This window comes from Adiantum capillus-veneris, chromosome 3, assembly GCF_014529385.1.
Source record: "Adiantum capillus-veneris isolate H3 chromosome 3, ASM1452938v2, whole genome shotgun sequence".
NCBI classification, from domain to species: Eukaryota; Viridiplantae; Streptophyta; class Polypodiopsida; order Polypodiales; family Pteridaceae; genus Adiantum; species Adiantum capillus-veneris.
Window position 1 is genome coordinate 22,736,936 of NC_140933.1, and position 12,372 is coordinate 22,749,307.

Consider the following 12,372-nt stretch of genomic DNA (forward strand, 5'->3'; position numbering starts at 1 on the left):
AAACAGGTCACTTACGGAAATGGCATGATGTATGGTCAAAAGTCAAGCTTTGCCGCATTCTTTTTGGCTTGAGCCCATCATGTGTGCCACTTATGTACTAAACAGGTGTCCTACAAAAGCTTTGTAGTCTATTACTCCATAGAAGCATGGCATGATAGAAATCCTTCTATTGAGCACATGCGTGTTTTTGATTGTTTGGCATATGCTTTGTTGCCACAAACACATCGCAAAAATTGGATGATAAGGCTGTCAAATGTATTTTTGTTGGTTATAGTGCTGAAAGCAAAGGTTACAGGTTGTCCGCAAACAAAATGTATTCTGGTTTCACGAGATGTAGTGTTTGTGGAAGATTCTGTTCAGCCCTTGTTGTCATGTACTAGAGACGGTATTGTAAGCTCACAGGACATTTATGACACTTTGTTGCCTCTTTTCAGTGGTGGAAATACGAATGTAAGTTCCAATGAGGCAAATGTACAGCCTATGGGGGTTTCTGAAAATGTTACAGATCAGCCTATTACTGATGCAAATGTACATGATGTACTTGATGAGGAAAGGGTTGAAAATGAGCAGGCTAGAGGTATGCCAAAATGGTGGGTGCACACTCTGTGTGACAGTAAATTGGATGCACCTTTGTCTAGTCGTAATACTCGTTCAGGCTCTCGCCATGCATCTTATGCATCAGATTGTTATGCTTGGGCCATGTCTAGCTTACATGATGTTGACGAGTCTCTGTCTTTTGATGAAGCACATAATTTAGAAAATTGGATGGTTGCCATGCAATCAGAATATGATGCACTTATAGAAAATTGGATGGTTGCCATGCAATCAGAATATGATGCACTTATAGAAAATGACACATAGAATTTATGTGATTTGCCTCCTGGAAAAAAGGACATTGGTACGAAGTGGGTTTATGAGTTGAAATGCAAGCTGGATGGTGAGATTGATCGCCATAAGGCTCAACTTGTTGCAAAGGTTTATGCACAGCGAAAAGGCATAGATTATGAAGAGAATTTTTCTCCCACTTGTCGTATGACTACTGTGCGTTTTCTATGTGCATTGGTAGCTCATTTTGGTTGGGATGTACATCAATCAGACATTGTTGTTGCTTTCTTGAATGGTGACATATTTGAGAAAATTTATGTAACACAGCCTCGCGGTTTTGTCATAAAAGGACAAGATGACAAAGTGTGCAAATGTAACAAGGCTTTGTATGGGTTGAAGCAATCTCCTCGTGCTTGGTATGAGAAAGCTGACACTCATTTGGTCAAACAAGGCTTTCATAACAGTCCAACAGAAAGCACATTATATGTAAAGCATGAGGGTTGTACTTCTCATTGTGGTTCTTTATGTAGATGATTTGCTGATCACTAGACCAAATGAGAGACATATTGCTGAATTTAAGGCTGATTTGAATGCTACTTTCAAGATGAAATATTTGGGGTTGTTGCATCATTATTTGGGCATATAGTTTAAGCAGTGTGATGGTGGTAATACCTTGTGTCAGAAAAGTTACATAGAGACATTGCTATGTAAGTTTGGACTTGAGGTTTGCAAACCTATTGCCACTCCCATGGAAACAGGTTTGAAGTTGAGTCTACATGATGCTGGCAATCCTGTTGATGTCACTCTTTATCAAACTGTTGTTGGCTGCCTCATTTATTTATGCAACACGAGGTCGGATATTCAGTTTGCAGTCTCACAGGTTAGCAGATTTATGCATAGCCCAGGGTCTAAGCATTTGCAGGCTGTGGAGAGGATTTTCCGCAACCTTAGTGGCACTTTACATCTTGGCTTGTTTTATCCCAAGGGGGGGTCATTACCGCCAGACTTACATGCTTTTTCGGACTCAGATTGGGCTGGTTGTTTTGACATGCAAGTGTCCACAAGTGGTTTTTGTTTCATCCTTGGTAGTTCATGTATATCATGGTTGAGCAAGAAGCAATCTATTGTGGCCACTTCAAGTTGTGAGGCTGAGTACAGGGCAGTCTTCATAGTTACGGTTGAGTGTGTATGGCTCAGACGCCTTATGGCTGATTTGGGTGTTGGAGAGGACACTGCCAACACTATCTACACTGACAGTTAGAGCGAATTGGCAGTTGCGAGGAACCCAATTTTTCATGCTCGCACAAAGTACATTGAGGTGCCTTACCACTATGTCAGGGAGAGGCTCTCAGCAGGAGAGATGAGCTTGGCTTATGTGCCAACACAGGACAACCTTGCAGATCTTTTCACAAAGGCATTGTCTCATGAGAAGCTTGAAGCTTTCTGCAAAGCTTTGGGCTTACTCCCCTTTGTGGACTGATCATGTCCTCACTACATGGCACTTCCCTTTACTCATGTGCCAACTCTCGTTCACCGCATCACTCCAGGGGGGATTTGTTACCAAATACATGTGGTAGTGATGTGTGTGAACACACTAGGACCGTCGGGGCATTTTTTCCCTCTTTAGGAGGTTTTGTCCTCCTTGCATTGTATATACGCCCATCACTCTAGGGCTATCCATCTTTCCATTGCACACTAAGTAACACACTCTCTATTGTGTGCCTTGAGCTTCCTTCGTCTTCTCCAAGCTGTGTGTTTCTCTGTAACCCTAACTCCAATAGAAGCCTCCCATATGAAAGCACCTCACGGGCTACCACATCATCAACTGCATGCACTATTGCTCAATGGCCACCAATAGTTGTAGATGCCACCGCGCCGCTCGAACGCTCGACCATCACCATCGGGCGGCCCGTGCGTAGCGCCTATGGCGGGACTCCATAACCAAGCTTGCTATCATAGTCCTCTCTCCACTTCTCATGTCGATAGGAGGGGCATGCTGCAACTCTTAAACCACAGCCTCCACCCTTTGGACTTTGCCTATGGGCTCATTCTCAAGCCACGTGGCAGCTCCATGAAGGTCTTGCCCCCCATGGGTTGAAAAAGCAGAGGATTTTTTATGGCTATGATCGATCAAGATATTTGGATTGTTGTGAAGAGGAGCTAGAGTTGCATGGAGTACCAGAAGAGAAAAACATTCGAATTTTATTGAGCAAGATCAAGAGCTTTAGTAGAGTAAAATATCCATAGCTTGAGCAAGTTTACAGCTACTGTTATTCAAGAACGATGGGATCCAAGTATGTATGAAGATGTTGTGGATTGTGTTACTGATCCTATTTATGTAGATCTTTGCAAGAAAATTCAAGTTAATCTTGGAATTACTGTAGATTGAGAATGACATGCTATCACAGGTTAAAGATGAAGAAGTTGTCGGAGCTGTTTATGCAAAGCTTGGAATTGGGGATCCCTTTCCACCAGCTACTGAAACAGAAGAATTACAAGGTCCAAAAATGCATGAATATTCAGAGAATATGGACACACATAAGGACTTACAGGGTTTCAAAAGGCGTGAAGATTTATAGGGTCTATACACACGTGAGAAATCATAGGGTGTGGATGTACAAGAGCATTTACATGGCTTGGATGTGTAAGACAGTATGATTGATGATCTCCAAGGTGATGAATTAGAGGGGGTGTAGACTCCTTCTTTAGCAAGATTTTGTAATACATGGGTCACAATGTGGTAGACTAATCCTAAACTTGATAATACCTATTCAGAGGGGGTGTAAACTCCCTCTTGAGCAAGAATGTTTGTGATGCAGAGGTCACAGTGTGGTAGATTGATCCTAAACCTCATGATGCCTCTTCAAAGGGGTGCAAAATGAATTGCAATCTTTTGGTGTCACATATGATTGGGTTCATTATGCTGATGATATGGATAGGGAAGTAGATGCAATTTTCAATATGTATGTTGAAATTCATGGTTCAAAAGTTTAGAGATATTTGGAACATATGATTGGGTTCATTATGCCGATGATATGGATAGGGAAGTAGATGCAATTTTCAATATGCATGTTGAAAATCATGCTACAGAAGTTCAGAGATATTTGGATGAGGGAGAGAAAAATTGAAAAGTAGTCTATAACATATATGACTAGTATGCATGTCATATGTGGAGCCTAGTTTGCATCTTGAGATGTGCTAAATAGAAGATTCTTCAAAAGTGGTAAACTTAGAGGTAATGTGCTTATTGGACAAAGATTTGGAAGTATTATCAATTACAAATACTAAGGGTACCAAGAAATCTCTTTTTGTGCATGAGCAAGTTTATCCAAATGGTGCTGATATTTACCTTATGCAATTGCTCGATGAGGCTCTACTAGATTTTGAGCATGCGCAAAATAGGGAAATTTTTCTTGATGCTTCTTGGGAGACAAATGAGGAGGGTTTTGTAGGGAATTGATGTATCTAGATATGCATGACTAGATTTCCAATGCTAGAGGAGGTGAAATTGCATTACCAATGTTCCTACCCATGACAGAGGATCGATAATCACTTGAGTAGGTTGCATAAGGGATATGCCAATATCAGATGTTACCCAATGCTATAAAGGAATTGATACTACCCAATACTATAGGGAACTCAGTGCTATGTTTTGATCAAGGAGGATACCATGGTGCTTATGAATTATGCTAGTGTTTCAATACGCCATTTGATCCAGGAGGAGATGAAAATGTGCATGGTTTGGGGCGATTAACTTATATGACATATGATCTAGGTGGTATTCATGACGATTTATGTGTTAGTGGATTCTTATATTCAAATGATGGGAAATTCTTGTGTTTTTCCTATGATCTTGGAGGAGGGTATGCTCACATGAAGTTGTAGATTGGGAGATTGTAGATTGTATGTTCATAGCAAGGCTATGGGTATGTGTCGACATACTTTTGCTTACAAGGTTGATGACAACACATATCGAAGGATGGCAAGTTTAGAGGGGGTGACGGCACATTTCAAAGGATGTGCAAGTTTAGAGGGGGTGGATGTCCTGCCACTTTGCGGACATGGGATGATATATGCATTTTGAAGTTCTAACAATCTTATGATCAATGCTAGATTCTATTATGATGTCGGGCTGACTGAAATGTATCGTAATTGTGAGTTTTTAATGAGGTTTTGATGCATGTAGGTGAGGATGCAAAGATGTTGTCAAAATGCAAATTTTTAGTCTGAAAGTGTAGTGTTTGACACGCTCTCCATGCCTACCTTTACAGCTCGTCAATCGGATTTTGAGCAAGGAAGATGATGGGTTAGTAGATGTGGAAGCGTACTCCCTAATCGCCAATGGTTAGCATAAGGCTATGGAGGGTGAAGCCTTAGCTTAACCATGGTGTTAGGTTTAGGGTTAGAGAGTTAGTGATTAAGGTTAGCTTATGCCAAAAGCAAGAGCATAGACAGAGAGAGTATAGACACAATGATAGGACTCAAAGTGCAATTGATTAGTTGAGAAAGTAACCTCTATATAGGCTTGGAGCTTAACAATAATTTACTAGAGAGGTTTCACCCTCTTTCTATTAGACCATCTCATCATTTATCCTTCCTAGGTGGATAGAAGGCTTTCCCACATGATGCCACAAGTTGGGCTTACCCTTACAATCACCCCCTTAAGCCAAACTTAGGGTTTTACAAAGACTTCATGCATTTTGGTTCATGGATTTGTGTCATGGTGTACTCTTAGACTAACATGATTCATCTACTTCATACATCATGGTGGTTCAATTTGATTCATCACCATGGTTCAACGTCCCATGATACATCATAGCGGCTCTCAATCGGATTCATCGCTATAGTTCACAAGTGAGACTTAGTAGGTTCACTAGTAGTCCTAGGTAGTACATAATTTTTCTTCATTCATTCATATGTGAAGAGGATGTCACGTGTGTCCTCTTCAAAATTGTCTTCATTTTAATGTTGTTGTCGTTGTTTTCTTCTTCATCTTCATTTTGTTGGCTTCATGTGTTGTTGTCTTCACGTTGTCATTTGTTACTTTATTTGTGTGTTGGATTCCTTGATCTTCATTGGTGTTGTAGGTACCTTTTTGCATCGAGGGTGCAACCTTCTTAGCTAATGTCGTAATGCACATATATATGTCAAATGTAGTGCTCATCATGTGTGTGCCAATGAATGTGCTCATGAGAAAGGTTTTACCTTGATTTTACAAGGCAGTGTCTAATTCTCATGTACATTTGTGTAAAGGGCTTTTGTGCACATGTAGTACATCCATTTTGAAAATAAACCTCTTGCAAAATAAGATTTTGTGAAGTCACTCTTCACCTTTTCTGAAGCACCTCTTCACAAATCCCAAGCTTGCCTCTATAGCAAGGAGTTACACTTGTTGTCTTGCAGGCAATGGAAACATCCTCGAGTCTTTGAAGTTCAAGATATGCAAATCTTTTGTTTTATCTTGGAGCTTGAAGCCTTTTGATGATGCTTGAAGCTAGAAGATGAATGTGTTGATGCTCAAAGGATCACCCCGTAGGGCACTGAATTCTAGAAGCCTTTTGAATTTTGAAAAACTTTCTCGTGGGGCGGTTATTGCCTCATTGCAACAAGGAAGGATTGCCCGCTTGGAGCTTACTTGAGGGCTTAAATGCCCCTTGGACAAGATAGGAAGTGGTTGTGGCTCAAGGTCTTGAGTCAAGCTAGGCCGCCAGAAGCAGACCTAGCGGAGCTGACCACAAAATTAGGTAGATGACAAGTCGGAGGATTTTTTTTAAATTGTGATCAATTACGTAGAGGCAGGTGTGACAAAAGCTTGGTATGAGTTGCATGAGGCTATAGGTTTGTCAAGGTCGCCACAAAAAAGGACAATGAGCGTTGTGTGACGTGATGCCTCAATAGGGTATGGCAGATGCAGAGTGTAGGTAAGCAGAAGATTGGGCCTTGATGGCCACCTGAGAGCATAGCAAGGCGTCCAATTTTGCAAGAGAATGCAAACTATATTCAACCTTTATGATTGGAAGATGATAAGCAGCACTTTCGTCAGCAAGAAAAACAAACGCAAGTTATGGGTGAGCTCTCAAAAACCCAGTCGGCCAGACTCGACAAGTTCCATAGGTTGAAATTGAGAGCAATTAGAGCTTGCTTCAAATCTTCCCATTGTCCTCTTTCCAAAATTAGGTGAGGGCTTTGAAACCCACATCTCATGGGCTTGAGTGCCTTAAATTACAATGCTTTGGCCACTTAAACCCCACCTCTTATGCATAGAAAGAGCCCCCACAATACACACCCAAATATAGAAGTTAATTAGATGGGCAAAGGACCTTTAAAGGTAGAGATTAAGCACAATCCAAAAGCTAAAAAACACAAACGTTTCAAACACACAATTAAAGGACCCAAGCGTGAGATAATTTTGCACCTAGGGACTCTATGGAATGGCATCGATGAGCACTTTGCACACACATAAATTGTGCAAGGCAATGATGGTTCCAGTGAGAGCTATGATAACGCAAAATGGATTGAAAATGAATGCAAAAGATGCACACTAGTTGAAAAAGTACGTGCGCGCGCGCACACACACACACATTTATTAGAACGCCACTAATCACAAAAATCAATTAATTAAGAAGGGGAGTGGCTCATTGGTATTGCCACGAGCGTGCCCAAACTTAATTAATGGTATTAGTGATTAGGGAGAGAGAAGGAGAGGAATTAATTAAGCCTAGGTTTGAACCATCAGCTCTGATACCACTCGATGGGTTAGTCGATGTGGAAATGTACTCCCTAATCACCAATGGTTAGCATAAGGCTATGGAGGGTGAAGCCTTAGCTAACCATGGTGTTAAGGTTAGGGTTAGAAGATGGTTATTAGGGTTAGCTTATGCCAAAAGCAAGAGCATAGAGAGAGAGAGAGAGAGAGAGAGTATAGACACAATGATAGGACTCGAAGTGAAATTCAATAATTGAAGAGTAGCCTCTATATATAGGCTTGGTGCTTTACAATCATTGGCTAGAAAGGTTTCACACTCTTGGTATTGGGCCATCTCATCATTTATCCTTCCTAGGTGGCTAGAGGGCTTTCCCGCATGATGCCACAAGTTGGGCTTACCCTTACAAAAGATATGGGCAATATAAGAAGATTTTGGGGCTGTTACTTTTAGTGTTTGGATTTGCCTTGGGGTGTGTGATGGGAAATGAATCAAGTTTAACAGGGGTTCAAGTTGCTAGTGACTGGAAAGGGATACAACATGTCTTTTACATGGCTCAAATCGGGCATTAACTACTCAACTTATAGCTGGTTCAGTTCTCTCCACGATCTCAAACATCTATAACTAGAAAAAATTGATGAGAATGCAATAAAAATGTTATGCTTGGCACTTCTTTAGTCAATATCTGAGCCAAGCGGCCAATGTTTTGGTTTCTCCAAATGATTTCGTCTATGCTTGCAGTAGCCTTTTGCAAAACATTAACATGGTCGAAAGAAATCATGATGAGATTGTTGGTTAAAGATTTTTGGAGAATTAAGTCGTGCTTCCTACTGATTTTATCAAATATACATGCTAGTCAAGGGCTTTTGACTTACACGCTATAGGCCAGGCAGAGCATGTATCTCTTATCTCGGAGCAAAATCTATGGCTATGAACAAGACTGTTGTGATGAAGACGAAGAGCTCCACAAGTGGTGACAAGACCGAGGACAAGACTAGTCAAGTGGTGCAAACAAGAGCTCCACAAGTGGTGACAAGACCGAGGACAAGACTAGTCAATGCAATGAAATAGCTACTGCAGCAAGAGCTGCGAAAGAAGCGGCATTAAAGAAGCAGGTGGAAGAGGAGACCAAGACCATCTAAAAGGAAGCCATGCAGTGGGAAGAGCGGATACTGCACTCCATCAATATCAACCTCCTCACACAATCTGATATCAATGAGGCATGGCATCAACAAGCTCTACCATTTCCCCTCATCAAGTTTGAAATACTCCAAATCAAAGAGGGACTACTCAAGGATTTCCAAGCCAACCCAACACTAGCACATCCCAAATGACGAGAGATATGGCTGAATTGACACCCCATGTATCTTAACTTGTATACAAATGCGCCAACTCATATAAAAAAGAGATCCTGTGCAGTGCTCGATACCAAGAGTCCAAAGTTGGTAGCAACATTCTCTCCTCCAGCAAAAGTGGCCTACTTGGCTAAACTACCCCAGGTTTCCACCACCCTCAAATAACCAACACATAGAAACATACATGGTGGAAACATTAACCTTGACCATTCAGTTATTTCGCGTAATTCCGGATTTAGCATGCATCATGCTGGTAAAGATTGCAAAAATGCTCCTAACCAGCTTGCAGTCTTTTCACCTTGCAAAGCAAACAGATGCAACATGGATGTCCTTTATGAGGTTTGTAGCTTATCCTCAAAATCTTTTTGAATTTGGATCACAAAAAGTTGAAAATCTCCAAATTTTGGAAAGATGGACTAGCTTTTGGTGATTTTTTCTTAATTTCCTTGCTTTGAGTGTGATTTTGATTTCAATTTGACCCCAAACTTTGGTTTTCATTGCTTGAAAGCAGTATCAGATGGGCATAATTCTACTTTAGTCTATTTTTGGGGACATGGATCGCGATCTATGTTCCACCATTGAATCTAATGAAACTATTCAGTTTGCTCCTGGTTAGTTTTATGAGACCCTTGGGCACCAACTTTTTGAGTTTGATTAGCTTTTAGGTCTCTATCATCAAATTTTCCAAATTTTAGAGTTATGGTCCTTTTGGCCAAAATATGGTTTTTAGTCCTTTTTGCCTTGATCTTTTCATCCCAATTTGATGGTCACAAGTCCTATTTACCCTACTCCTATAAGTTGGAAAGAAAGTAAGAACAAAAACAAAAAAAATGATACAAATTAAAGTGTATACAAAAATTGGTACAACACTCTGAAAGCAACGAGAAAATCAAAGAATGAAATTCTTTTGGCTATCTCACTCACAACTCTCTTTACCTCTCAAGAATAGATCTAGTAAGCCCTCAACTTCTAGACGCTACCCAGTACCAAACCTCCATTTAGTTACTTTGTTGCTAAAGTGTAGATGGAATGGACAAACTAATCTCTAAAAAATGAAACTCAAAATACGCACTAGGTCACTCACTACCTAAGGATTGTTCCTCAGCAACAAGGCCAATGTAAGCGGGTCGTCGACGGACATCTGAGCATAGCTATGTGGCACTAACATATTAATGTCAATACTCAGAGAAGTGACTCAAATGGGGCACAGAGACTCTTTGAGGGTGCCAACCTCAAGAAGTGAACCGAAGAAGCAAACACATCAACTCAACAAGCAAACCACCACTCCTAGATTTAAAATTTGTCTATGTCCTTTCTCACCGCTCTCGGCCATCATGCCATTTTGATTACTAAACGGACTTTGATTGTCACAAAACTTTAAGAAAAGCTATATTAGGTATAACGAGAAACGTTTACAAAGTCCGGTTGTAATCTGCCAAGGTATCAAAATCGCAATCTATCATGTATCAGTTCATAGAAACTGTAATAGAATAGCTCAAACAGGTCCCCCTAAGGTCCAATAACACTCTCCTATGGTCAAAATGTTTTTAAAAAACAGTGATTTAAGCACAAAAAATTGAAAATTAGACTCGTGGACGCACAGTCACAAACATCAACAAAACTTGGAATTCTTACACTTCAATGAAAGAGCAAGGAAAGAGAAACACAATGCAAGTTTGGGGATTGAAATTGGATCACCCAATCATAAGAAAAGTTGATTACAAATTGGATCTACTTGGCCACTCGAGCGTATGTACACATAGCTTCCTTTTCCTCACCAAAAGAGAAAGCTTCCTTTTTACACTAAAGTTATTGTCTTTTATACATGGGGCTTTCTAAATGACCAGTGGCTGGCTCGCATGGGCCTTTACGTATATCATGAAAGAATTACATTTCATAATATAGATCTAATACTTCGGAATCAAGATTTACACACGGTATAACTACAACAACTTAGAAAAATAACAGAGTACAAATATATTAAAACGTGTTGTCCAACTAGGTGGACGTCCGTACTCTAAAATGGCCAAACAAAATGGCTTCTTGAAAGCTCTAAACCTATCATTAGAAGAATTTTGAGTCTTTCTTCTCTAACTATTATCTTGAAAATCATTGGGTGGCCATGTCCACCATTCTTCTTCTTATTGTTATGTGCCAAAGAAATTGTTTCTTGCACTGCAAGATGGATTAAACTTATTTATCTCTATCCCTAGCTATAGAGTTAAGCCAAATATGAATTTCCTTTTGAGCTTCCTCCTATTAACATGTTTAATCTCTTCCAATTGAATTGGACAATTCCTAAAACGATCTACATATGCTTGCACATTTAAACTTTGAGGTTGTCTAACAAGATCATGTTGCTTATGTGCTTTAGATTTGTACTATGTAGGTAAAATTTGGCCATTGAATAGCTTTTAGATGCATGCCAAGTGTGAAGACATATGTGATGTTTCATGGCATCCCGCCATAAAGCAACACTATCGATTAGTAGTACAGTTAACCATATCACACTAAAACAAATGGTCGTTGTGAAAATAAACATCCAATTGGCTAATCCATGCAAGTACTATGCTAGCGTTTTTGGTATCATTGAAAATTCTAAGAGAACCAGCTTTGCAACTAATTTTGTTATCTTTCTTACTCTTTACATGCTTGGGTTCATATTTATGTGCATGCATAAGAGTGGTTTCCAATTCAATGATTTTAGTATGCTTACGTGCCAAATTTTGTTGCAAATGCAATAATCACTAAAAAATAGTGGGTGATAATGTCAAATGTGAAATAATATATATCATTATGAAAAAAATAGGAATCCATAGAAAAACAATGGAAGAAAATCACTTATATGCTAAAAATTTGATGTCCATAAGTGCATTATAGCTTGTTGACAACAAAAGATGACAATTGTAGTCAATTTTGGTGTTGAAATGCATTCAAGTTCATGTCATCAATGGATTTTTCCTTCCCAAGTGATTTTGAGTAATCAACCATGTTTTTAATTTTTTTAAGGTTGCCTTGTAAAAAGAAACTCATTTACTTTTTCCAATTGTTTGTGTGTTCGTTGCAAAATTTTCAAAAATTGGAAATTTTTTAAATTCTCCACTCCGCTTTGTTGGAATTGAGAGCTTGAATCGAGCTTTGGTTTGAATAGGGCTTCAAAGTCACTAGCAAGTAAATTTTTCTTTTTTTGTGTGGGGATGAGCCTTCAAATCTTAAGGGCGTATGGCCTCTAAAGTTAAAGCTTACTTTATGGCCACCTTTTAAAAGAAGGTTGAAAGGCAAGGAAGAAAGGAGCCTGTAGCGAACAAGCTAAGAGAGTGACAACATGAAAGAGAAAGGTGATTACAGTGGATGGTAGAGGGCTCCTTGAGCCAATGAATAGAAAGAGAAGCTTATTTTGGGCCTGACAAACTCCATTAGTAGCAATTTGGACCTGTTTTGATGACGTTGACACCAATGTTGATAACCAAAGTTGTGAACAATGTAGT